Genomic DNA, 26,836 nt, shown 5'->3' with positions numbered 1-26,836 from the left:
TCTTTATCTATTCACTGAGTTAATGACTGCCATCTTAGGTATTTTTCCTTTCTCAAACTTTGTGTCAGAGGCTGGGAGACGGCTCCTACCATCCAGCAACTGTTTGTGCTTGACTTACCAGTTAGAGACTGCCAAGGTTGAGTCATAAAGAGTTTCAAGTCAGAGTATCATAAATACTTGAGTAGAGAAATTATTTAAAAGGTCCTACCAGAGCAATTAGTTACAGCCAGAGCCTTGAGGAAAATCTGACAGGGAAATAAACATTGGAGCTGAGTCATGAAGAAAAAAGAAGCAATCTCCAAGTAGAAATTGGTACAATGATATTCCAAGGACAAAGAGCAGCATGGGTAAAAATCAGGGAGATGTGAAAACTGACGCACATTGACGGAATAGCCAATAATTTACTGTCTATAGAGCACAAAGACCTAGAGGTAGGGGGACAAGGTGGAGGTGAATGGAAAGGGAAGATAAGAAGGGCCAGGACAGTAGGGCGGGTACCCTCACTAGGACGGAGTTGGCATGCCTATGGAGCCATGACTCCAGCCTTTACTGGAGTTGGGGGTTGGGCTTGCCTGATAAACTGGTAAGGTCAGGAGGACTATTTGTACAAGGATACCTTCAGGTAATGCAAAGAACAGCCTGATGTTTGTCCCAGATATGTGTTCCTTGCCCCTGGACTCATGACTTACTATTGGGAATATGGCCTGCAGACAGAAGAGGAGGCACTGGTTTTAAAAGGAAATGTTGGGAGGCGCCTGGGTGGCTCAGTCAGTTAATCGTCCGACTTTAGCTCAGGTCCTGATCTTGAGGTTTGTGAGTTCGAGCCCCGCATCGGGCTCTGTGCTGACAGCTCAGAGCCTGGAGCCTGCTTCATATTCTGTGTCTCCCTCTCTCTCTGCCCCTCTCCCCTTCCCACTCCGTCTCTTTCTCTCAAAAACGAATAAATGTTAAAAAAATTTAGGTAAGTAAATAAATAAAAGGAAATGTCACAGAGGCACAAGCAGGTCTTGGTCACCATCTTAAGAGATAAGCATTGAGTGGGAGGGAGTGGACGTTTTCCCCACTTCTGCATGTGACAGTCACTTGGCTTTGGTACATCAAGGACTCCGGAGAATGAGATGGTGTGTTGATACCTTGAGGGTTTACAGCATTAAGAACCTAGGAAGAGAGCTCACTGGATGCAAACAGCGGTGTTCATGGAGTGAGGGGCTCCCCATATGTGGTAGGTTACAGGTACCCACGCGCAGTGTCTTTGTGGGAAACAGACACCCACAAGTGTACTAAAAAGGAAGAACTTGAGATGACAGGTGATAAGCTTATGTGAGACTCCAGTCAACACTCAGAAAATGAATAGCTGGATGTACGTTTAAGGCTGTCGGAGGGATGTTCGAAGCCTTTGCTCTGCGGGAGAGGCAGAGCTAGTACAATGTGAAGGAATGAGACGATGCGTAGTGGAGCGGACAGAAGCCACCGCAGCCGAGCAACAGGCTGATTGCCACCTGTAAGTGAAGCCATCCCACACCACTCTGCCTCCAGCACACCCTGGCCAGAGAAGGGCGACTACGCGACTGGCACACATGCTCCTGAGAAACCGTGTGTTTAGTAAACGTCTTTTGTTTAAACCACTAAATGTTAAAATGATTTGTTATACAATAAGAACTAATTGATAAAGACCCGAGATGAGAATTGGTGAGGAAAATTGTAGAAGTATGGTCTACAGTTGTAAACCAATCCAGGTCCCCAAATGCAAGGGGCATAAACGTGAATGGCAAGGCTACTCTGGGAGGCTGTAGAGGATTTGTTTTGGGTCAGCTGAGATCAGCTGAAACTACATTTCCCGGAACTCTCTTCCTTGCAGAGTTCCAGTCCAACGGGGATCACGAGATCTTCTGCACCTTGTTCCCAAGATGGCAGTAGAATAGCAGTCGTTGTCTCTTTAATTCAGAAGGTTGGAGTGGGGCACGAGGTGCCAGTGCAGCTCACACGCAGGTCACCTGTCTGCAGGATTGCCCGCTTGGCATATGGCAGTAGCAGGGTCCTTAGCTCTTCCAACCTGTCACCTCCTCCTTCAGCTCCTCTGACTCTTGGACCAACTCTTTGCTAGATTGGTACCAGCTTCTCCTTTGGGACACCCCATAGGAGATTGGGAGCTTCAAGGCCATGAAAGACCAGCAAGGATTCCAGTCTCCCTTCCTGGGTCCTCATTTAGCCTCAAAGGTTCCAGCTTATTCTTGGTTGTCACATTTCATGTTTGTTTCCTTCCCAACTGCCTTCCTGAGCCTTCAGGCTTCGGCATCAACAGCCTTAGAAACAACAGACGTATGTCGATTTTTTAACTAGCTCTCACAGTATGAGGTCAGATCCCTATAATAAATACATAATACATACATATCATGTATAATATACAGGTTATAGGTCCAATATTCAAATTATATATTCATACTCAAATTGTTTATGTGCAAAACATTCTAGTAGTTCTGCTTCTGTGACTAACACATAGAGTCTAAAACCTTGGCTAGCCAGGATGACTAGAAGGTACGTCTAGTGGCCTCCTTCCACAACAGGCTGAAAACGCGATAGCCCTCGGGTGGCAAAAACTGAGGTATGTTCTCATTCTCAGTGAATGAGGAGACAGGAAATGCAGAGAACAGGCAGTGGTGGTGCTATACCACCTGGGTCTCACTACTAGGGACCCTTCAGCCCAGGAGCTCTGAGCCTTTTTCCTATTCCTTAAGGGAACATTGAAGGAGAATGATTTTCTAGAACACTGGAGAATTTCTTCAGAGGGGGGAAGACTGCAGCTGGATATCCCATGGCACAATCGACATGAAGTCCTTATAAAATTTGCTGAGAGAAGATCTTCAACTTCACTGTAATCAAAGGGATGTAAATTGGAACTAGAAAGCGATTCCATTTTCACTTCTCCAATGGCCAGAGATACCCATAAAAAATGTAGTGCCACAAACCCTCTGACGAGGCAGTTTCAGCCTTACTTATTTCTCATGGAGATCTTCACATGTGTGTGAAATGATGAGTGTATAGGGATATCCATTGTAGCATTTTTTTTTATAATAGCAAGAGATTGGAAATTACCCGTGTCTTCCAATAAGAAATTGGATAAATTATGGTTCTCCTATATCATGGAACATAATACATTTAGTTAAAAGATTGAAGCCATTGTATGTCTATTGATATAAAACAATTTTCAACATATATTGTTAAATGAAAAATAAGACTTGAATCATGTGTATACAATATACATTCCCTCCCCCCCTTCTCCTTCTGTTTTTTTTTAATTTTAATTCCAATATAGTTAGCATATACTGTTCTGTTAGTTTCAAGTGTACAGTATAGTGATTCAGCAATTCTGTACATTACTCAGTGCTCATCATGAAAAGTGTGCTTTTGATTCCCCAGCTCTGTTTTCACCTGTCTCCCGATCCCCCTCCCCTCTGGTAACCATCAGTTCTCTGCATTAAGACTCTGTTTCCTGATGTGTCTGTCTCTCCTTTGCTCGTTTATTTTGTCTCTTAATTTCCACATGTGAGTGAAATCATATGGTATTTGCCTTTCTCTGATTGACCTATTTCACTTAGCATAATACTCTCTAGCTCTATCCATGTTGTTGAAATGGCAAGATTTCATTGTTTTTGTGCCATTATAATGTTCTGATATATATTGCTACCTCTCCTTTATCCATCCATTCCTGGATTGATACTTGGGCCGCTTCCATAATTCGGCTGTTGTAAATAAAACTACTATAAACATCAGCATGCACATATCCCTTTGAACTGGTATTTTTGTGTCCTTTGGGTAAATACCCAGTAGGAAAATTGCTGGATTGTAGGGTAGTGCTATTTTTAATTTTTTGGTTAACCTCCATACTGTTTTCTGGAGTGGCTACACCAGTTTGCATTCCCACCAAAATTGCAAGAGTGTTCCCATTTCTCTACATCCTCACCAACACCTGTTGTTTTTGTGTTGTTGATTTTAGCCATTCTGACAGGTGTGAGGTGTTATTGCATTGTACTTTTAATTTGTATTTCCCTGACGATGAGTGATGTTAAGCATCTTTTCATGTGTCTGTTGGCCATCTGGATGTCTTGTTTGGGAAATGTTTATTCGTGTCTTCTGTCCATTTTTAAATTAGATTATTTCTTTTTGGATGGTGAGTTTTAGAAGTTCTCTATATATTTTGGATACTAACCCTTAACTGGATAAGACATTTGCAAATATCTCCTCCCATTCTTTAGGTCGCCTTTTAGTTTTGTTGATTGTTTTCCTTTGCTGTACAGAAGCTTTTAAAAAAAAATTTAATGTTTTTTATTTATTTCTGAGAGAAAGGGAGAGAGAGAGAGAAAGACAGGGTGTGAGCAGGGGAGGGTCAGAGAGAGAAGGAGATACATAATCCAAAGTAGGCCCCAGGCTCTGAGCTAGCTGTCAGCACAGAGCCCAATGCGGGGCTCGAACCCACGAACCGTGAGATCATGACCTGAGCCGAAGTCGGACACTTAACTGACTGAGCCACCCAGGCGCCCCCAGAGGGTTTTTATCTTGATGTAGTCCCAATAGTTTATTTTTGCTTTTGTTTCCCTTGCCTCAGGACACATATGTAGAAAAATGATGCTACAGCCAGTGTCAGAGACATTACTGCCTGTGCTCTTTTCTAGGACTTATGGTTTCAAGTCTCACATTTGGCCCTTTAATCCACTTTGAGTTTATTTTTATGCATGGTGTAAGAAAATGGTCTGTTCTCATTCTTTTGCATGTATCTGGCCAGTTTTCCCAGCACCATTTGTTGAGACTGTCTTTTTGTGGATATTCTTTCCCACGTTGTCAAAGATTAATTGGCCGTAGAACTGTGAGTTTATTTCTGAATTTTCTACTCTGTTCCATATATCTATGTGTCTATTTTTGTGCCAGCACCATACTGTTTTGATTACTACAGTTTTGAAGTATAACTTGAAATCTGAAATTGTGATACCTCCAGCTTTGCTTTTCTTTTTCAAAATTGGTTTGGCTCTTCGGGGTCTTTTGTGGTTTCACATGAATTTTAGGCTTCCTTATTCTAGTTCTGTGAAAAATGTTATTGGCATTTTGATAAGGATTGCATTAAATATATAGATTGCTTTCAGTAGTATAGATATTTTAACAATACTTGTTCTTGCAGTCCATAAGCATGGACTGTGTGTGTCCGTGTATGTGTGTATTAAATGGAAGACTATCTCTGGAAAAATTCACATGAAACTGGTAATTTTCATTACCATTAGAGAAAGGAATTGGTGCCTAGGAAATAATTTCCCCTTTCGTACCATGTGTCTCTGTTAGCTATCCCCCCCTCCAAAAAAAAACTTAATTTAAAAATTTGTTGTTGGTTTGTTCCAAATACTGCTTTTCAGGAGGTAGCCCTTGACCTTTTTTCCAATTGCAAGAATGGCCTGAACAGCAAGAGAATCAATTATACCTAAGATTAAGAAGATGAAACCCAGATTTCCCCTGCAAAAGAGATTCCTCGTAAAATATATTACAGTAGTGTTACATGTGAGTGATGAATCACTAAATTCTATTCCTGAAACCGGTACTACACCATATGCTAATTAGCCTAAATTTTTAAAAAATCTTGGAAGACAAGAAATTACAGTAATCTAGAACGTGTACAGGCGAGAAAAAAGACATAGACCCCAGAAGATGACAAAGAGTGATATATTCCAGAGAATAAGAGATTTAGTGTGATGAAGGCCTATCAGTTTTAGGAGGCGAGCATAGTGAGGAAGACTTGATAGGGACAATGAAGACATTTATGTGGCAGAAACCAGTAGGGCTAACAGAAGACTGCTTGAAGATGATTTGTGTTAGCGGGGGTCGGAGCCTTGAAAGACAGAGATAATCAAAACCCTATAATAAAAGGAGTTTGGGGATGCAATGAAGACAGTGAGGCAAACTCCAAATATTGACAATTATGTATATAGAATACATCATATAAAAGAATTTTTGTTTTGGTTTTTAAAGTAGTTGTTTATAATAAAGGGAAGTCAGAGGAATAGTCCTGAAACATAGGCTACCATTTAGGTGAAGGGCAAGTGATACTTCTCTAGCTAGTGAACTTCTGATGCTGAGATCCAGCAATATAGGTAGAGATGAAAAAGGCATGCATCTTGGTATACACTTTTTTTTTATTTTAGAGAGAGCATGTGCAAATGGAGGAGAGGGGCAGAGGAAGAGGGAGAGGGAGAGAATCTCAAGCAGGCTCCACATTCAACATAGAGCCCGACGCAGGACTTGATCCATGACCTGAGCTGAAATCAGGAGTCGGATGCTCAAACAGACTAAGGCACCCAGGTGCACCTTGATGCACAATTTTGACAAGACCCCCAAAACCCTTCAAAATCATGATGGTGGACATCTGGGCACAAGCACCTAGCATACTAATTCTCCATCCTCTTTGATCCAATAACGACTCATAATACCCCAGCTATGAATGAATTTTGCAAACATACATTTCAAATTTTGACTGCAGTACTTGAAAGTGGAATAATCACTCTTTATAAGCTGCAGAGTCTGCTCTTTTTAGCCATTTAATAAGTTGTTTCACCTAACACTGGATAAATAACTTGTTTTCAATGTCAAAAATAGTAGTCTCACATTTACTAAGTACTTAAGCATTTTTAAGAGGATTTTCTTAAATGCCTTTGTTTTCCAAACAACACAACTGTGTCTCAAAACACTTCTGTGATAAATGTAGGATATTATTACCTAATTATTACCCTTTTGTACCTGATTTTAGAGATAGAATGCACCTTGCTTACAAGTCACACTTGTTGGCTCATAGCTGGTTTCTCCAGCATTTGGTGGTCTTTAAATTTGTCGTCACCCTGCAAAAACAGACTAAACTAAAGTGAAATAAGTTAGAAACTAAATTAGTTGGTTTATAAGTCAGGGTTCCACAGAGAAACAGCGTATGTAGGCATAGACATAGGGATAAAGATGGAGCTCTTTTTCTTTCTCTCTAGAGACAAGGAGAGATTTTAAAGAATTTCCTTATGTGGTAGCAGGAGCTCGAAAGTTCTAAATGTGCAGGGCAGGCTGACAGGCTGCAAATTCCAACAAGAAGTTAATGCCTTCAGTCCAGAGGTCCCCTGGAGGCAAAATTCCTTCCCTTGCAGGGCCTCAGTCTGTTCTCTTAAGGCCTTCAACTGATTGGATGAGGCCCACCTACATTATTGGAGAGTCATCTACTCAAAGTCTATTTACTTAAATGTTAATCACATCTAAAAAACACCTTCAGCAACATCTACACTGATAGCTGGTCAAACACTTGGACTCCATAGCCTGGCCAGATCGACACATAAGATTAAACCCTGCTGTTGGGATTTGGAATGGCCGTACATAACTCACATCCTAGATAAACAATGGCTTAAGCAAGTTAACTTTCAAGTCAGCAGTCAAAAGCAGCAGTCCAGAGCTGGCATAGTGACTCAGCGATCCGATCGTTAAGGGTCCAGGCCCAGTGCAGGCCTCAACACATAACTTCTGCCTCATGGCCCATGATGACTGCTTTAGCCTCAACTATCACATTCTCGTTCAGGTTTGCAGGGAAAGGGGAAGAAAGAGGGGAAAAGCATCTACCTCACTTAAGAGACACTTCCTAGAAGTTTCACGGGTCTTACACACATGGTCTAGAATTCAATTATATAGCCACAGTTAGGTACAGTGGAGGCTGAGAAATACTGTCTATAACTGGATATGGTCACATGCACTGTGTACTCACATCTTCGTCTTTGCCACGGATTTTTTGGATTCCTGATGTGCTCAGTGTGGAAGAAGTGATGGTCACGTGAATGTCGACTGGTTCCATGTGTACTGTGTGCTCTGCACACTCAAAGGTGATGTTTACATCCTAGTTTATGACACGGATCTTTCTGGATCTTCATATGCTCACTTGAGGAAGTAAGTAATGGCACATAAAAGTCACTTTACTCCATATATGCTTGCGTATGAATGAGAAGCACTTTGCCAGGCTACAACTTGGAAGTGAAACACAGCAGAAATAACTGCATGCTTACAGGCTCAGAGTTGAGAGGACATGCGGAGTGTTTGTGGCATGAACAAAGCCCATGTTGGATGAGGCATCCAGAACGAGCAAAGCAGAGTATGGTTTAAGACAAGACAATCATTTTCAGAAGGCCAAGGTCACCAAACTCCAGTAGCCTACTTTCATTTGTTATTTTCTCAGGAAAATCAGAATTTTTTAAATCTTTTTAAAAGCCCTACACCCCCATGAAAACATTCCCACTTGCCATGTTTTGGTCACACTGCTAAGCCCTTTACATATTTTCTTTCATTTATTCATTTCCATAGCCTCATGAGTTAGATACTAGTCATTTCCCATTTTTAAAAATGAGGAAGCTGGGGTGCCTGAGTGGCTCAGTTAGTTAAGCATTTGACTCTTGATTTCCGCTCAGGATATGATCTCACACTCTGTGGGATTGAGCCTCACGTTGGGCTCTGTACTGACAGCATGGACCCTGCTTGGCATTCTCTCTCTCTCTCACTGCCCCTCTGCCACTCTTTCTCTCTCTCAAACATCAATAAACTTTAACATATAAATTAATAAATAAAAATGAAGAAACTGAGCATTTTTTTTACCCTCTCCACCCTCTTCCCAGGACTGCTGTGCCTGGGAAGAGGGTTCCTGGCTTCCTCTCAGCTCTGGGCTCCTGCTAAGCTAGCGCCACCATCCTTTCTCTCCAGCCACCATCACGATCATCTCCTAGGATCTCACCAGCTAGGATGAGATGTTGTCTATCATCTACAAGATGCATGAGATTAGAGAGGGCCTGTGCCTGGAGGTGGAGGGGCGGATGGTCACGAGAACCGAGGGCAACACTGATGACTCAGTCACTGGAGGAAATGCTTCAGCCAAAGGCCCCGAGGGTGAAGGTACAGAAAGCACAGCAGTCACTGGTGTCGATGTTGTCATGAACCATCACTTACAGGAAACCAGCTTCACAAAAGAATCCTGCAAGAAGTCCAGCAAAGATGGCATGAAATGAAATCAAAGGCACACTTGAAGAACAGAAACCAGAAAAAGCAAAACCTTTTATGACAGGGGCTGCAGAACAAATCAAGCACAACCTTGCTCATCTCAAAAGCTGCCAGTTCTTTACTGGTGAAAATGCAAATCCAAATGGCATGGTCGCTCTGCTGGATGACCATGAGGATGGTGTGACTCTCCCCATAGATGAGTTTCTTTAAGGATGGTTTAGAAATGGAAAAATGTTCATGAATTTGGCTCTCACTTTGGATATATCACCTCTTGTCATAACTGGCTGCTGCCTTTTGTCCACACATCACCTGGACTTCGAGAAATTGGACAGATGTCCATCTTGAGCTCTTCATTTATTTTGACCTTGACTTACTGAGAGTGAAGCCACTGTTTAAAAAAAAGAGAGAGAGAGAGGGACACCTAGATGGCTCAGTTGGATGAGGGTCCGACTTCAGTTCAGGTCATGATCTTGCTGTTCATGAGTTCAAGCCCGGTATCAAGCCACTGCTATCGAAGCCCATGTCAGATCCCCTGTCCCCCTCACTCTGTGCCTCTTGCCTGCTCACCCTTTCTCTGTCTCAAAAAAAAAATAAATGAACATTAAAAGAAAAACTTTAAAAATAAAAAGAATTTGGAAAAAAAAGAAACATGTCATATAGGTTGTATACAAGTAAAATGCATCTAAACTTAAAAAATGAGGAAACTGAGGCAGTTATACAGCTATTAAGTCATAAAGCCAAGATTTAAATTTAGGTCATTCGGAAACCAGAGCTCAAAGTATGCTGTCTTGTTAATATTCTTTAAACTGTATTGTCATTCTACTAATGGTCTTTTGAGCGGAGAAATTTAGCTGCTTCATAAATACTAAATTTTGGAAAAATGGAAAGTTCATTGAAGGAAAATGTGAGCCAGAAGATGTCAGGCTGTCATATGTATCAAGTGCTGTATTAATGTGCTCCAGTGGCTGAGATTCCAGTTCTCTTCAAAGGAGGTTAAGTTTAAGACTTAAAAAATTATGATTGTAGTCCACACTTGGATCTTTGCCTAATAAAACAGTCAAGTACGGCTGAAGCAAAAAAGGTTTATACACCCCTCTCGAAGGGCGCTCAATTCACACTGAGAAAAGCGAGTTACTGCAGAGATGAAAAGAATGTGTCTAGAGGAAGCTACTGTAGTGTCTTCTTTGTGCCGGGTCTCAGCCTCCCCACAGATCCTGGAACGGTATATCAAGGCCTTTCTAAGAGCATCATTATGTGACTTAATAAATCATTGAAAAGTGAAATTAAACCAAAATTCCTAGGAAAAGGAAGTGAATGTTCTAAGACAATGACTTTGTAGCTAAATTAGGCCAACATAATTAAATCCTAGCTTTTAGACCACTCCAGTTTGTCTATCAATGCAGTATTGAAATTGCTAACAAATTAGGGAGACATGGTCTTCACCCACAAGCTTCTCTTCATACACACCAGATGTTTCTAGAACCACCAGTTTGCTGGGGAGGTTTAATTTTGCCTTGCAATTTAATAATATCAGAATAGTTTGAATGTATTCTCAAAGCTGAAGTATTTCCCTAACCTTAGGGAACAACTAAGTATACTTACCTTTTGAAGTTTATTTATTTATTTTGAGACAGAGAAAGAGCGGGAACGTGCATGCATGAGCAAGAGAAGGGCAGAGAGAGAGGCATAGGGAGAATCTGAACTGTCAGCGCAGAGTCCGACGTGGGACTCCAACTGATAAACTGTGAGATCATGACCTGAGCTGAATTAAGAGTTGAACACTTGACCAACTGAGCCACCCAGGCACACCAGGTAAGTATACTTATCTTAAAAGTTGAAGTTTTGTGGTGAGCAATTCTATGAATATTGAATGTGTTTTTAACCTGTATGATACCACTCTTGATTGATTTTCCTGAAGGATTGATAATCCTTCAGTTTAAAGGATTTCAGCATGAGGTACACCAACTGATAGAAAGTTTTTAATCTGATTTTACCTTCATTGTTTTCCCCAACTCTGTGTGTGTGTGTGTGTGTGTGTCTGTACACACCAACAATGTATTCTCTTAAAATAGAAATATAAGGGCGCCCAAGTGGCTCAGCCTGTTGAGTGGCCAACTCTTGGTTTTGGCTCAAGTCATGGTCTCACAGTTTCATAAGTTCAAGCCCCGTATCTGGCTCTACACTGGTGGCAGGGAGTCTGCTTGGGATTCTCTCTCTCTCCCTCTCTCTCTGCCCCTCCCCTGCTCTCACTGTCTCTCCTTTTCAAAAAAGAAAAAGAAAGAAATAGGAACACCTGGGTGACTCAATTGGTTGAACAGCTGACTTACACACTAAGAAAGCCCTTGTGATTACCCTAGAAAAATGAATCCAATAATATAATTAAAAAATTATACATCAGGGCACCTGGGTGGTTCAGTCCGTTAAACATCTGACTTCAGCTCAGGTCATGATCCCGTGGTCTGTGGGTTCCAACACCACATTGGGCTCTGTGCTGACAGCTCAGAGCCTGGAGCCTGCTTTGGATTCTGTGTCTCCCTCTCTCTCTCTGCTCCTCCCCAGCTCATGCTCTGTCTCTCTCTGTCTCAAAAATAAATAAAACATTAAAAACAAGGCAAAACAAAGAAAAAAAGAGTTGGATATTCAACTGACTGAGCCACTCAAGCGCCCCTCATAAGAATTTTTAAGGATGTAGAAGTTACCTCCAAGAACCAGGACAAAGACTAGACCACTCTTTTGGCAAGGCCACATTCCTTATTCTCTCTCTCTCTCTCTCTCTCTCTCTCTCTGTCTCTCTCTCTCTCTCAAAAATAAAAAAAAAATAAATATTTTTTAAAGATTATACACCATGATCAAGTTGGGTTCACCCAGGAATACAAGGCTGGCTTAACATTAAAAGGTAAACAATAAAAACCCTCAAGAAAGTAGGACTAGAAGAGAACACCCACCACCATATAAACGGCGTGTATGAAAACCTACAACTAACCTTATACTGAATGGTGAAAGACCAAATGCTTTCTCTGTAACATCAGGAGCAAGGCAAGGCTATTCTCACTTACCAGTTCTATTCAAAATTGTGCTGGAGGCTGTAGCCAGTGCAAGAAGGCATAAAAACAACCGGGAGAGAAGAATAAAACTGTCTTTTTTCACAAATAACATACTTTCCTCTGTAAAAAAAAAAAAAAAAAAAAAAAAAAAAAAAAAAAAAAAAAAAAAAAAAAAAAAAAAACCTCTGGAATCATGAAAAAATACTATAATAAGTGAATTTATCAAGTTGCGGGGTACAAGATCAATATACAAAAAATAATTGTTTTTCTATATTGTAGCAATGAAAAATTAGACATCAAAATTATAAAAGTAACATTGACAGGGGCACAAAACATATAAAATAACTATGAATGAATCTGACAAAGACGTGTGATACTTGTCGACTGAAAACTAAAAGAGCGCTGCTTAAAGAAATTAAAAATGACCTAAATAAAAGGATACATATACCATGTTAATGGCTTGGAAGACTCGGTATTGTCGAGATGTCAATTCAGAGCACCCCAATTAAAATCCCAGCATTATTATTTGCAAAACTTAAGAAGATGATTCGAAAATTTATATCAAAATGCAGAGATCCTAGAATACTCAAAACAACTTTCAAAAACAGGAGAAAAGTGGTAGGACCTATATTACTTGATTTCAGGGCTTGTAAGGTTGCATTTGGTATTGGTGGAAAGATTCATAACTATATCAATTGATCAGAATAGGAAATCTCTCTATTTACAGACCCATACCTAGATGGTCAACAGATTTTTTGACAATGGTACAAGGGCAATGCAGCACAGAAAGCTTAGTTTATTCAACGAATTGTGGAATAATTGGAATAGTTGGATATCCTTATGTAAAAGAAAGCAAACATCATTCTATACTTCACATTATATACTAAAAGGTAGCTAAAAATGTATCTGACACACAAATGTGTAACCTATGCTAAAAACTTCTAGAATAACATGAAAGAAAACATCTGCAAGATTGGTTTAGGCGATTTCATAGATATGACACTGAAACTGCAGTACATAAAAGAAATGATAAATTGGACTTCGACTAAATTAAGAACTTTTGCTCTTTAAGAAACACGCTTAAGGTAATATGGGGCACCTGGGTGGCACAGACAGTTAAGCATTCAACTCTTGACCTCGGCTCAGGTCGTGATCTCACGGTTTGTGAGTTCAAGCCCTGCTTCGGGGTCTGTGCCGATGGTGCAGAGCCTGCTTGAGATTCTTTCTCCCTCTCTTTCTCTGCCCTTCCCCTGCTTGTGCACACACTCTCACTCAAAATAAGTAACCTTAAAATTTTTTAAATTAAAAATAAATTAAAAACACTGTTAAAGGAATAAAAGAAAAGCCACAGATTAGGAGAAAATATATGCAAATTACATATCTGATAAATAACTAGCATCCGAATATATAAAGATCTCTCAATCTCAATAATATGAAAACAACTCAATTTAAAAGTGGGCAAAAAAAATGGAATCAATACTTCATCAAAGAAGATAAATGGATGTCAAACACACTAACAGATGTTCAACATCATTAGTCAAAAGGAAATGCAAATTAAAATCAAAGGAGCTACTACTACAGACCTATTACAATGTCTAAAATTCACATGGCTTACCATACCAAGTTTTGGTGAAGATGTGGAGCAACTGGTACTCTCACACATTGCTGGTGGAAATGAAAAACAGTGCAATCACTTAACAAAAGTGTTAACCATTTATCAAGTAGCTACACATATGCCAGCCAGATGACTCAATTTATTCGTCTTCTAATTGTTTGCCCAATGAAAGAGAGATAAAAGCATATATCCACACAAAGACTTGCATACAAATGTTCATAGCAGCTTTACCTGTAATAATCAAACACTAGAAATATCCCAAATGCCCATCAATGAATGCATTTAAAAATATTGTGATGCATCATGCAGTGGATTATTATTTAACGATAAAAAGGGTGGGAGGGATCTGGCCGGCTCCATCAGTGGAGCTTGCGACTCTTGATCTTGGGGTTGTGAGTTCAAGCCCCACATTGGGAGATAACTTAAAACTAAAATCTTTAAAAAAAAAAAAAAAACAATAAAAAGGAATGGACTAGTGGTACTTACAACAACAAAGATGAATCTCAAAATATTTCTTCTGTATTAAAAAAATTCAAATAGAAATGAGTACATGCTGTATGATTCCACTTATATAAAACTCTGAAATATGCAAACCAATCAAGAGCAACAAAACATACACCAGTGGATACCTGGGGAGAGGGGAGGAAGAGTGCAGGAGAGGATTGCAAAGGAGCGTGCAGAAGATTTTGGGAGCGAAATGTTATTGATCTTGATTGTGGTGATATGTTTACATCTGTCAAAAGTCATCTAATTATACACTTTAAATATGTGAGGTTCATCATATGTTAATTACAGCTCAGTAAAACTGTTTAATAATTATTTTTTCTTCTGAAGTAAATTAGCTTGCTGTATTCTACAAGATAGATGTTTCCTGTTACATTTGGTGCCTTGGCATCAGTAAAGATTTAGAAGTACTGAGCAGAACGAGAAACATGGTCAGAGGGCAGCTGCTTTGTGGGTTAAAAGAATGTAAAAATAACTTCAGCCAACTGAGAGGTTAGTATAGAAAGGGGAACCAATTTTAGAAATAAATGCTAATTGTTTCTCATTTCATAAATTATTTCTAAATATATTTGGTGCGTAACCTGTTTTATTCCTCGAAATGAGAGGTTTTTTTTTAAACTTAAAATTTAAAAGTTAAACACACACCCATTTAAGTGAGGAAGGAGATTGCAATCATTGTGACCAGTTATTATCAGATACTGTGGCCTGCTTTGTAAAGTAAATTGGGGCTGAGAGAAGGCACATGATTTTGTTACGGTAATAAAACAAAGATGTTGCTTCTCCATAAATAATAGTCGAATATGTATTAGAGGGAAAGCTGCATTTCTCGTATATGCATTTTGGCTGTCTCTTATAGACAAGAGTTTTGGAAGAAAGTTAATGTTTGTGAAAGCAAGGTGTATTTGATTTGAAATTCTCTAGAAGGTCAGCCAGAGCCCCTCCCTCTTCATGACCCCTTTCTCACCAGAGTCTGAGATGATCTGCCTCCAAGTGATCAGTGATAACTTGGAATAGAAAAGCAATTCGAAATTAGGAGTCCCTGAAACTACAAATCTGCAAAGCTCTAGGAGAGGCTGATGGGTACTGTGGTTTAATTCTTCCTCCTGGAGGATTTAGCACGTACTTAATAGGCAACTACAGTAATCCACATTCACAACTGGATAGATCACCCACACAAAATCAATAACGAAACAGACTGGAACAACACTGCAGATCAAATGGAGTCGACAGACATACATAGAGCATTCAACCCAACAGCAGCAGAATGCACATCCTTCTTAAGCACACATGGAACATTCTCTGGGATGGATCACATGCTGGGTCACAAAATAAGTCTTAACAAAGTTGAGGAGATTGAAGCATTTCCAAGTATTTTTATGACCACAATGGAATAAAGTTAGAAATCAATAACAAAAGGGAAATGGGGAAACTCACAGATGGAAATTAAACAACACACTCTTGACAATTATTGAGTGAAAGAAGAAATCAAAAGAGATTACGAAATAATACATACACAAACATAAACAAAACATATGAAACCTTATGGGATACAACAAGCACAGCTAGATGGGAAGTTAATAGCTTGCATTAAAAAAGAAGATCTCAAATAAACAATCTAACTCTGAACCTCTAGGAACTAGAAAAAAGTAATGGGCTAAGCTCAAAGTTAGTATATGGAAGGAAAGAACAAAAAACAGAAATAAATGAAAACGAGGCTAGGAAGACAAAAAAAAATCAGTGGAACTAAAAGCTGTTTTTTTAAAAAAAAGATAAGCAAAAGTGACAAACCTTTAGCTAGACTAAAAGAAAGAAAAGGCACAACTAAAATCACAAGTGAAAAAGGAGGTGTTTCAACTGGTAACATGAAAATACTAAGGATCATAAAAAACTGCTTTGAACAATTACATGCCAACACATTCGATAATCTAGAAAAATAGGCTAAATTGCTAGAAACAACCTACCAAGTTTGAATAATAAAGAAATAGAAAATCTGAATTTACCAATTACTAGTAAAGAGATTGAATCGATAATCAAGAACCTCCAAACAAATCCTAGGATCAGAGAGCTTCACAGTTGAAGTCTACAAAATATGTAAAGAATTAATACTAATCTTTCTTAAACTCTTCCAAAAAAGAAAAAAAAAAGAGGTACTACTTCCAAACTCATTTTATGAGATCAGCATCATCTTGATACCAAAACCAGATAAAGACTCCACAAGAAAACTACAGACCAATTTCTCTGATGAACATGGGTGCAAAAATCCTCAACAAACTATTAGCTGATTTAACTCAGGAGCATATTTTTTAATGTTTATATATTTTTGAGAGAGTGTGTGTGTGTGAGCAGGGGAGGGGCAGAGAGAGAGGGAGACACAGAATCTGAAGCAGGCTTCAGGCTCCAAACTGTCGGCACAGAGCCCAACTCAGGGCTGAAACCCACAAACCACGAGATCATGACCTGAGCTGCAGTCCGACGCTTAACCGACTGAGCTACCCAGGTGCCCCTAGGAGCTTATTTTAAAATATCGTACACCAAGACCAAGTGAAATTCAGGGATGGTTCAAGATATGCAAATCAATTCATGTGATGAAGGCCATATATGAAAAGGTCACAGATAACGTGACCACGCTCAGTGGTGAAAAATGAACGCTTTTCCTCTAAAATCTGGAACAAGGCAAAGATGCCAACGTTTACCACTTATATTCAACGCAGCCCTGGAAGTTCTAGGCAGAACAACTGGGCAAATAAAAGAAATAAACAGCATTCAAAAATAGGAAAGGAAGAAGTAAAATCACTTGTTTGCAGATGACATGATCTCATATGTAGAAAACCCTAAAGACTTCACAACAAAACTTGTTAGAACCAATGCAGAAATTTAGTAAAGCTGTCAGATACAAAGTTGGCATACAAAAATCACTTGCATTTCTATATACCAACAAAAAACTATCCGGGGAAAGAAAACTAAGACAACAGTCTCATTACAATAACATCAGAGAGAATAACATACTTAGGATAAAGTTAACCAAGGAGGTGGAAGACTCGTACCCTGAAAACTATGAAACTCTGATCAAAGAAACTAAAGTAGATAAAAATAAATGGAAAGACATCCTATGTTCTTGGATTGGAATAATTAATTCTGTTAAAATTGCTGTACTACCCAAAGAGTTCTACAGATTTAAGGCAGGCCCTATCAAAATCCCACTGGCATTTTTTTTCCAAAGGCATTTTGAATAGAAATAGAAAAAATAATCCTAAAACTCATATAGAACCACAAAAGGCCCCGAATGGTCAAAGCAATTTTGAGTCAGAAGAACAAAGCTAAAAACATCACACTTTGTGGTTTCAAAATATATTACAAAGCTACATTAATCAAAATAGTATGATCATGATCTAAAACCAGACATATATAGACCAATGGAACAGAACAGAGGGAGCCCAGAAATAAACCCACACACAGATGGTCAACTAATCTTGCAAAAGTGCCAAGAACACACAATGGGGAGAAGATACCCTCTTCAGTAATTAGCAGTGGGAAAACTGGTTATCCACCTGCAAAAGAATGAAATTGGACTGTTACACCATACACAAAAATTAACTCAAAATCAATTAAAGACTGAAACATAGGACCTGAAATCATAAAATTCCTAGAAGAAAACATAGGGGAAAACCTTCTTGGCATTGGCCTTGGCAATGATATATTTGGTATGATGCCAAAAGTTCAAGCAACGAAAGTAAAAATAAGCAAATGGTACTACAGCAAACTAAAAAGCTTCTGCACAGCAATAATATTTCAGTATTTGTTAAAATAATCAACAAATCGAATCAGTCACCTACAGAAATGGAAGAAAATATTTGCAAACCATGTACTTGTAAAGGATTCATATACAAAATATAAAACAAATTCCTGGGTGGAGCATCTGGGTGGCTCAGTTGGTTGAGTTGGTTAAGTGATGCTCAACATCATCCATCATCAGGGAAAAACAACAAGGTGGTAATACCTCCCACCAGTCAGAATGGCTAAAATCAATAACACAGGAAACAACAGGTATTGGCAAGGATGTGGGGCAAAGGGAAAAGGGAACCCTCTTGCACTGTTGGTGGGAATACAAATTGCAGCAGCCATTCTGAAATACTCTATAGAAGTTTCTCAAAAAGTTAAAAATAAAACTACCCTCTGTTCCAGCAATCATACTACCAGGTATTTACTCAAAGAATACAGAAGCATGAATTGAAAGGGATACATGCACCCCGATGTTTATAGCAACATTATCTACAGTAGAATTGTGGAAACAGCCCAAGTGTCCATCGACTGATGAATGGATAAGGAATATATGATATATATTTATATCACACATATATATCACATATATACGGGAGCCTGAGTGGCTCAGTCTGTTGGGTGTCCGACTTCAGCTCAGGTCATGATCTCACCACTCGTGGGTTCGAGCCCTGTGTCAGGCTCTCTGCTGACAGCTCAGAGCCTGGAGCCTGCTTCGGATTCTGTGTCTCCCTCTCTCTCTGCCCCTCCCCCACTTGGACTCTCTCTCTCTCTCTCAAAAATGAAAAAATGTTAAAAAATATATATCACATATATATATCATAGATAGATGGGTAGATGATAGATATGCACACAGTGGAATATTACTCAGCCATAAAAAAGAATGAACTCTTGCCATTTGCCATGACATGGATGGATCTGGAGGATATTATGCTAAGTGAAATAAGTCACTCAGAGAAAGACAAATACCATATGATTTCATTCATATGTGGAATTTAAGAAACAAAACAAAAGAGGAAAGGGGAAGAAAAGAGAGAGAGAGGCAAACCAAGAAACCGACCCTTAACTATAGAGAACAAACTGATGGTTACCAGCGGGGATGGGGTAGGGGGATGGGCAAATTAGGTGATGGGGATTAAGGAGGGCACCTGTGGTGAGCACGAGGTGATGTACAGAAGTGTTGTGCATATATATTGTACACCTGAAAGTAATATTACACTTCATGTTCACTTACTAGAATTTATTTTTTTAATGTTTCTTTCTTTCTTTCTTTCTTTCTTTCTTTTGAGAGAGAGAGGCAGAGAGAGAAGAGAGAGAATCCTAAACAGGCTCTCTGCTGTCAGCCTGGAGCCTATCACGAGGCTCAGTCTCTTGACTCATGAGATCATGACCTGAGCTGAGAGATCAAGAGTCAGATGCTTAACCAACTGAGCCAGCTAGGCGCCCCTACTAACTGGAATTAAAAAAAAACTTTAAAAAAAAAAAGGTAGGGCGCCTAGCTGGCTCAGTTTAGCATATGTGACTCTTGATCCCAGGGTCATGAGTCCAAGCCCCGTGTTGGGTGTGGAGCTATTTAAAAATAAAACAAAATAATAGAACATTAAAAAACATCTTTTAAAAACTTTTAAAAAAGGTAAAGAGAATTCTACGGAAGATAAGAATAAATACAGAAGCATTACCACCCGTCGACTCAAAATAGAGGACCCAAGGAAGAGGACTGAAAACTGAAGGCTGAAATCCAGGTCTTGTTGAGAAGTCAGGGTCATGACTCACCGGATGACAGAGAGGTCATGTGGTGTCATGCCAGCAGAAGTTTCTGGAAACCCACCAGGAACTTGCTGGGGAAAATCTATCCTTTAAGATCCCTGGGAAGCTTTTCATAGGAAGTGTCTTTCCAGAGGCACCGAGCTATAAAACCTGTCAAGAAGGGTACCAGGAGAGGCCTCTGGACAATCGCTGCTGTGGCTTCTGTGCACCGTGGGGCCTGCATACCAAAGAAGCTGCACTGGTGAATCCCAGCATCTAAAAAGCCTGCTGAGGGACACCTGGGTGGCTCGCTCAGCTAAACATCCGACTTCGGCTCATGTCATGATCTGAGTTCAGGTTTGTGAGTTCCATCCGCGCATCAGGCTCTGCCCTGACAGTGCAGAGCCTGCTTGGGAGTCTCTGTTTCCATCTCTCTCTGCCCCATCTCTCTCTCTCTCTCTCTCAAAATAAACAAATAAACTTTTAAAAAAATAATAAAGGAGCCTGCTGAGCACGCACATCAGACCATGATCCTTTCCTCCTGCGATAGCTCTCCCACCACCTTTTACTGCCAAAGCTTAACGCTGTGCAGCTAGCTAGGGAGGACAATTTAAAGGGTCCCAACCCATTTATCTACCGCACATGAAAAGGCTAAATTTGGACCTGACAGTCAAGGAATCAAAATTGGCACAAGAAGTGAGAAAGACGGAGGACAGGAAGCAGTGCACGAGGTGATGAAGGCCTGAGAAGTGACCATACAGCACGCCTCCCACATAGCCACAAGGCCCTGAAGAACAAAGAAGCCGAGTGCTAGATCACAAGGTTCTGGATCAGCTCCTAGCTGTCTGTGGATAAAAACCATTCAATACTTGCTCTGGGTCCCATGCTCATTCCCTTCAGAAAACTGTGGTGTCTCATGCAGGAAGGAGTGTCCGCATCCTCCAGGGCCTCCACCTTCCACTGGCTGGATCTGTCAGCTGGTTTACCAGGGACCACCAAGGGCCGACCCAACAGAACGGGAAGGGACATGTAAGCAACATTGAAGTGTTCTTTACCGTGGTGTAGGCATTCGTGTAGACACTATGCACGTACATATATATTTTGTGCACATACATTACACAGACGAGGCATCTGAAAATGAGTGACTTGTCCAAGTGAGAGCTGTGACTTCCACTCATAGCTTCTAACTCCAGTTCCAGAGTTCAGTTTACTAATCCACGTGGAAGGCTGGCTCCCCATAGGTATTGCCAAGACAACTTGTTGATAAGACGGGGCTGAGTGTGTCCTCACTGCAGTAAAAGAGAATGACCTTAGTGGAATCTGGGGTGTGGAGGAAAAGCCAGGGGATTTCTGAGATATTCCAGTCTGCCTTAAGGAAGGCCTTTCAAGTGAGCAGCCTTGGTTAGGATGAGGTAAGGATGGTGAGGTTATTGAGGACTGGTGACCACAAGGTGAAGATATTTAAGGCAAGGAATTCAGAGAGTCTGGGGGAGTAATGTGTCTTCCAGTAAGTTCCCAGAATGAGCAATAAAGTTATTTGCAATGATTAGCTTCTTGGGCAAGAGTAGTTAAGGTGGTGACGACAGTGGAGTATGAAGTAATAAAATCACATTCATGAGTATAGACACTAAGCTCTGTCAGTGTGTATGGTTTGGGCTGTCATCCATAAAGGTTTTTCTTTTCTCCTTCTTGATGGTCAAATCCCAGCGTGATGTATGACAGGTTATGCTGTTAATGGAAAGATCATTAACCAATTTCAATAGTAAGACTGCTCAGCATGATAGCTAACTCCTACATGGTACTTTCCATGTGCTTTTATTTACTAGCTCATTAAATCATGGTAACTCTGTGAGGGAGGTGCTATTTTCTATTTATTTATTTACTTACTTACTTCACCCAAGTTAGTTAGCACATAGTGCTATAATATTTTCAGGAGTAGATCCCAGGGATTTATCCCACATGTATAACACCCAATGCTCATCCCAGCAAGTGTCCTTCTGAATGTACCTCACCCATTTAGCCCATCCCCCCTACCCACAACCCTTCAAGTAACCCCGTTTGTTCTCTGTATTTAAGAGTCTCTTATGTTTTGTCCTCCTCCATGTGTTTATATTTATTTTTGCTTCCCTTCCCTTATGTTCATCTGTTTTGTATCTTAAATTCCACATATTAGTGAAGCCATATGATCTTTGTCTTTCTCTGCCTAGGGAGGGGTATTTTCATCCACATTTTATAGAAGATGAAGTGATGCACAGAGAGGTTAAGTAACTTCCTTCACGTTACCGTGTAGTAGGCAGCTGAGCTGGGATATGACCAGATGGTCTAACTCCAGAGTCCTTTTTAGGACTGAATTAGTATACTAATTACCCTAGGTTAGGGTTTTGCAGATACTGTTCGTTCAATTCATATTCAATTCATATAATTCAGGCCTGACAGGTGATTCAGATTAATCCGTTGCTCAATGTCACCCATTAAGTAAGTTATGGCCTTCAAAGTAAGTTTTCAGACTTTCTCACCTGAGGAATTATTTTCCCCACCCCCACTTGGTTTTCTAGAACTACCTCTTGATTTCCAAAGAACATTTAATAACTTCATTAAATACTGTCCAACAAAGACAAAATACACAAAAAAATCTTGTTCTGTATTAAGTTACAGGTCTCTGTAACTCAGAGCATGGACTGAATTCTGATTCTTTCTATAAAATAGGATAAGAAAAAGACAGAATCTCCAGGTCCTCATAACTTTGAAGTATCATCACTAAATGACTTTCATTAAAAGAAGTGACTGAAAGTAATAGTCTTTGACTTCGAACAAATATTTAACTTTTATGATAGAAATGTAAACAGAACATTGATTGGTGATGTCTCAATGTTCTTTCTTGCTAAAGGACATTTAACTAGTTGTGGCCTGTAATCAGGGTAAACACAGGGCAACACTAAGGACACACAGACAGAAAAGATAAGCCACAACATAAACCTTATTTGGAAAAGAGAAAATAAAGCATGGCACTGTTAAATTTCTAATGCTAAAGAGCTGTTTCTATTAATTCAGGAAATAAAGCTTTATAGAAGTCACGAGGGTTGACCTTCTTTTATTCTTTAACAGAAGAAAAGCCTTCTCTCTTTTAGTTGATGTGCCCTTTCTTCTGGACTCCTAAGTTGATGGACTGGATGAGTTGATCTACAGTCACTCTGGGTGCTGGGGGCGGCGGGGGGGGGGGGGGGGGGGGGGGGGGGGGGGGGGGGGGGGGGGGGGCGGGGCGCGGAGAACAATAGGTGTGCAATTAACAGACAATTGCCATAACTTTGTTGTACGTTTCACAAGCAGGTTACATGACCTTCCTGGGGTAGGTCATCAGCAACAAGAACGTTTATTTGTTTATTCCAGTTTTTATTTGGTTTTATTTTTTATTTTAAGTAGGCTCCATGCCCAACTCATGAGCCTGAGATTGTGAGTCTCATGCTCTACTGATTGAGCCAGCCAGGCACCCCTTAAGGTTTTATTTTCATTCTGTTTAGTTAACATACAAAAATATGGAAAGCTTCACAAATTTGTGTGTCATCTTGCACAGGGGCCGTGCTAATCTCTTGGTATTGGTCCAGTTTTAGTGCGTGTGTGCCACGAACACAGCAGCAACATATCTCAATCACATAGGCTAACTACACGGGGATACTTGGCTTTTTACTAAGTGTAGTTGGACGTGTGCTTTGCCGCTTGCCTTCTTTCCTCGTGGTGGATAGAGAGGGCGGAAATTGGAGAGAGACGCAAGGGTGACAGGAATGTTCTAGTAGGCCTGTTTGGAGAAAGGTGGGCATGTGTTCCCTATTCATCTCCCCAGCCCAACACACACCCCCACGTTACATACAGAGCCCTATGCAGGTGAAAGGAGCTCTTGATGTTGCCTTGAAAATGACATAGTGATTGTGTGTTACTCGGTTGCCTTTCCCTGGGTTTAAATGCCCAAACCCATGCGAATTGCCACTCCTTATCCCACCCCAATCGGTCCCAGTGCTGTGCTCTCCCGACATCATTTCCTTGTGAGTAAACCACCGTGAAGGCTGCCACCTGGTTTCTAATTCTTTTCACCTTTAAACCAAATTTAAAAGATCATTACACTGGAGAAAAACTCCACATCAATTGGCAAGTGAATATTTGCTACGAGACTGTGATGGGTCCACACCTTTACCTGATAGCAAGTACATCAAATACAGGAAGTGCCTTCCCAGCAGGAGTGTCTCACCTCGTTCTTTGCCCACGAGTTTGGGACGGCCGCCTCGGCCTTGAGGCGTTGCCCATCCTTCGGAAATGCCAGCAAATCAGCGTGTTGTCTCCACTTCAAAGGGTAAAACTTCTGGAACTGGAAGTCCAAAGACATGCTTATGCTCTGGCTTAGTTCCCTCAAAACCCATATCACTTCTCTAAGTAGATCGCTCTTGCTCATGATTAATGTCTCCCATCTTGAGTCGCATTAGCTCCATTTCAGGTGGTGATATTTTCTTTCTGACCTCATTTTCAAATTCTGAGTTGAATACTACTCATGCAACAAAATTAGAAGGGATGATTAAATTTAGGGGGAAAATGGGGGCGCCTGGGTGGCTTAGTCGGTTAAGCATCTGACTTTCGCTTGGGTCATGATCTCGCAGTTCGTGGGTTCAAGCCCCGCATCAGGCTCTGTGCTGACTGCCAGTTCAGAGCCTGGAGCCTATTTCGGAGTCTGTGTCTCCCTCTCTCTCTGACACTCCCCTGCTCACGCTGTCTCTCTCTCCTAGAAATAAATAAAAATATTTTTTAAAAAAATTTAGGGGGAAAATTATTTAATTGTTCACAACAATGTGCGCTTGAGACCTTAGAAAAGAACTCATGTTCCTAAACAGTATGATTTTGTTTAATTATAGAGAAAATCTCTCTTATTATCCTCAAATTAACTTCTCCTTAATTTTGAGCGGGATTTCTACTTAAGGTCAAATTGTATTGTCCGCTTCTTTCCCTACCTGAATCTTCCTTTTGTGTGTGTGTGTGTGTGTGTGTGTGTGTGTGTGTGTGTGTTGTGAGACACACACACACACACACACACACACACACACACACACATATATATACACATACACATCAAAAAAGCATTGCTAACATGCACCATTTGCTAATGAAGAGTGATGATGAATGCTTCAGCAGACGTTCTGGTGAATGGTAGAACTTTCTCAGGAAGTACGCGGAGGATGGAGCACTGTGGATATTTTAGCCATAGGGATGGGGTTGTGTTGGTGCATTAAGAATCTCACAAAAGAGCAAAAGCCCCGATGCAGAGTGAGAGACGGCAAATACATCTTAAAGCTTAAAATGGAGGGGAGATAAAGGGATTGAGCAGTTGGGAGGCCTCTTGGCGTCCAGGTTCAAGGCAGGTATGAAACTAGCCTGACAGGTTTCCCTCCAGGCTACCCTAGACGGAGATACTGTCAGCCTGACATTATAAAGTCATATTCATCCTCTCCCCATAAATGACCCACATTCCAGCCCCTCAGGCTCACGTTGGGACTATCCTTATGTAGTCACAGAAGTCATCATTGTCCTGACATCCTATAATAGGCAGAATAATGGTCCCCACCCCAAATGTCCGTGTTATGATCCCTGGAGTTTTTACATATATATCCTTACGTGGCAAAGGGGAATTGGGGTTGGGGGTTGAATTAAGATTGCTAATTGTTTGACATTATGATAGGGACCTTTTCCTGGATTATTCGCTAGGCCCAGTGTAATCACAGGAGTCATTAAAAATAGAAAAAAGATGGGCACCTGGGTGGCTCAGTCCAATCAGTGTCTGACTGACTCTTGATTTTGGCTCAGGTCATGATCTCACAGTTTGTGAGATCAAGCCCAGCGTTGGGCTGTGCACTGATCGTGGAGCCTGCTTGGGATTCTGTCTCTCCCTGTCTCTCTGCCTCTAACCTGCTCACTTGTATGTGCTTGCTCTCTCTCTTTCTCTTTCTCTCTCTCTCTCTCTCTCTCAAAATAAATAAACTTCTAGAACACAAGGAAAAAATGGGGAAAAGAGTGTTAGAGTGATGCAATATGAGAAAGATTGGACTAGCGTCACTCACTTTGAAAATGGCCTGAATCAAGGAATGCAAGCAGCCTCTGGGAGCTAGAAAGGGAAAACGGGCTCTCCCCTGGAGTCCCCACAAGTGTAGCCTGGACAGTGCCTTAATTTAAGCTCCATGGGATCCATCTTGTACTTCTGACCTCAAAACTGTAAGGTAGTAAATGTGCGTGGCCTGAAGCCACTAAGTCTGTGATAATATGTTACAGCAGTAGGAAGCTAAAGCAGGCCCCTTATGGCTTGTTGACGATATTTTTTCATTTAATGTTATTACTTTATTGGAATTTTTATTTAAAAAAGAGATTTTCTGCCCTTCCTCACCAATCCTCCTCTAAGGTTATAATGTAATATTTATTCTTCTCCAGGTTTTTTAAGTGAAAAATTTCACTTTGCAACGTGTCTTTTTCACTTAAAATTCTCTGGACATTTTTTAAGGTCAGTTCAGCTGTAACTCAGTATAAAAGTTAAATATTTATTCTTTTCATCAGAGCAATATTAATATATGGAAAAGTATAAAGCTGAAACAAGAATCAAAGGAAAAAATTAGCCCATGGCTCTATGACCTATATAAAGTCTTCTGATAATTTTAAAATATCAGTAGTAGATGTAAACAGGTAGAAAATCCATATTGTACAGATTAGTACAAGATATTATATAAAAGCTTTCTTCTTTTCCTTCCTCCATGTTCCTCTCCCCAAAAACAACTACTATTCAGGATTTCTTGTGTGTTCTTTTAGAACGTCTGTGTATGTGTGTTTGTATATATACGTGGTGTGTTTGTGTACATGTCTCTCCTGTACATCCCAGAGACCATTCATGATTATGTACCTTGCTTTTCTCCTCTTATTTAATGTTGTAAATCTTTCCCAATTTGACATACACAATCTCATATTTAATGGTTGTATAGTATTCCATATGAAGGCTCTTCCCAATGTATTTGACCAGTTTCTGATTAAAGAATGTATTGGTGATTTTTTTCCCTATACGATAATGTTGCAGTTAACATCCTTT

General features: G+C 40.3%; 2 pseudogenes; one reads left to right on the top strand and one right to left on the bottom strand.

Moving 5' to 3' along the window:
- Window positions 1–8,780: 8,780 nt before the first annotated feature.
- Window positions 8,781–9,286, top strand: LOC120242820 (annotated as a pseudogene).
- Window positions 9,287–23,258: 13,972 nt separating this feature from the next.
- LOC120242830 lies at window positions 23,259–23,359 on the bottom strand (annotated as a pseudogene).
- Between the last annotated feature and the right edge of the window lie 3,477 nt (window positions 23,360–26,836).

The sequence above is a fragment of the Hyaena hyaena genome, unplaced genomic scaffold, assembly GCF_003009895.1.
Source record: "Hyaena hyaena isolate Hyena2069 unplaced genomic scaffold, ASM300989v1 scaffold_318, whole genome shotgun sequence".
In the NCBI taxonomy this organism is placed as follows: domain Eukaryota; kingdom Metazoa; phylum Chordata; class Mammalia; order Carnivora; family Hyaenidae; genus Hyaena; species Hyaena hyaena.
This window is presented reverse-complemented; position numbering and strand designations above follow the sequence as displayed.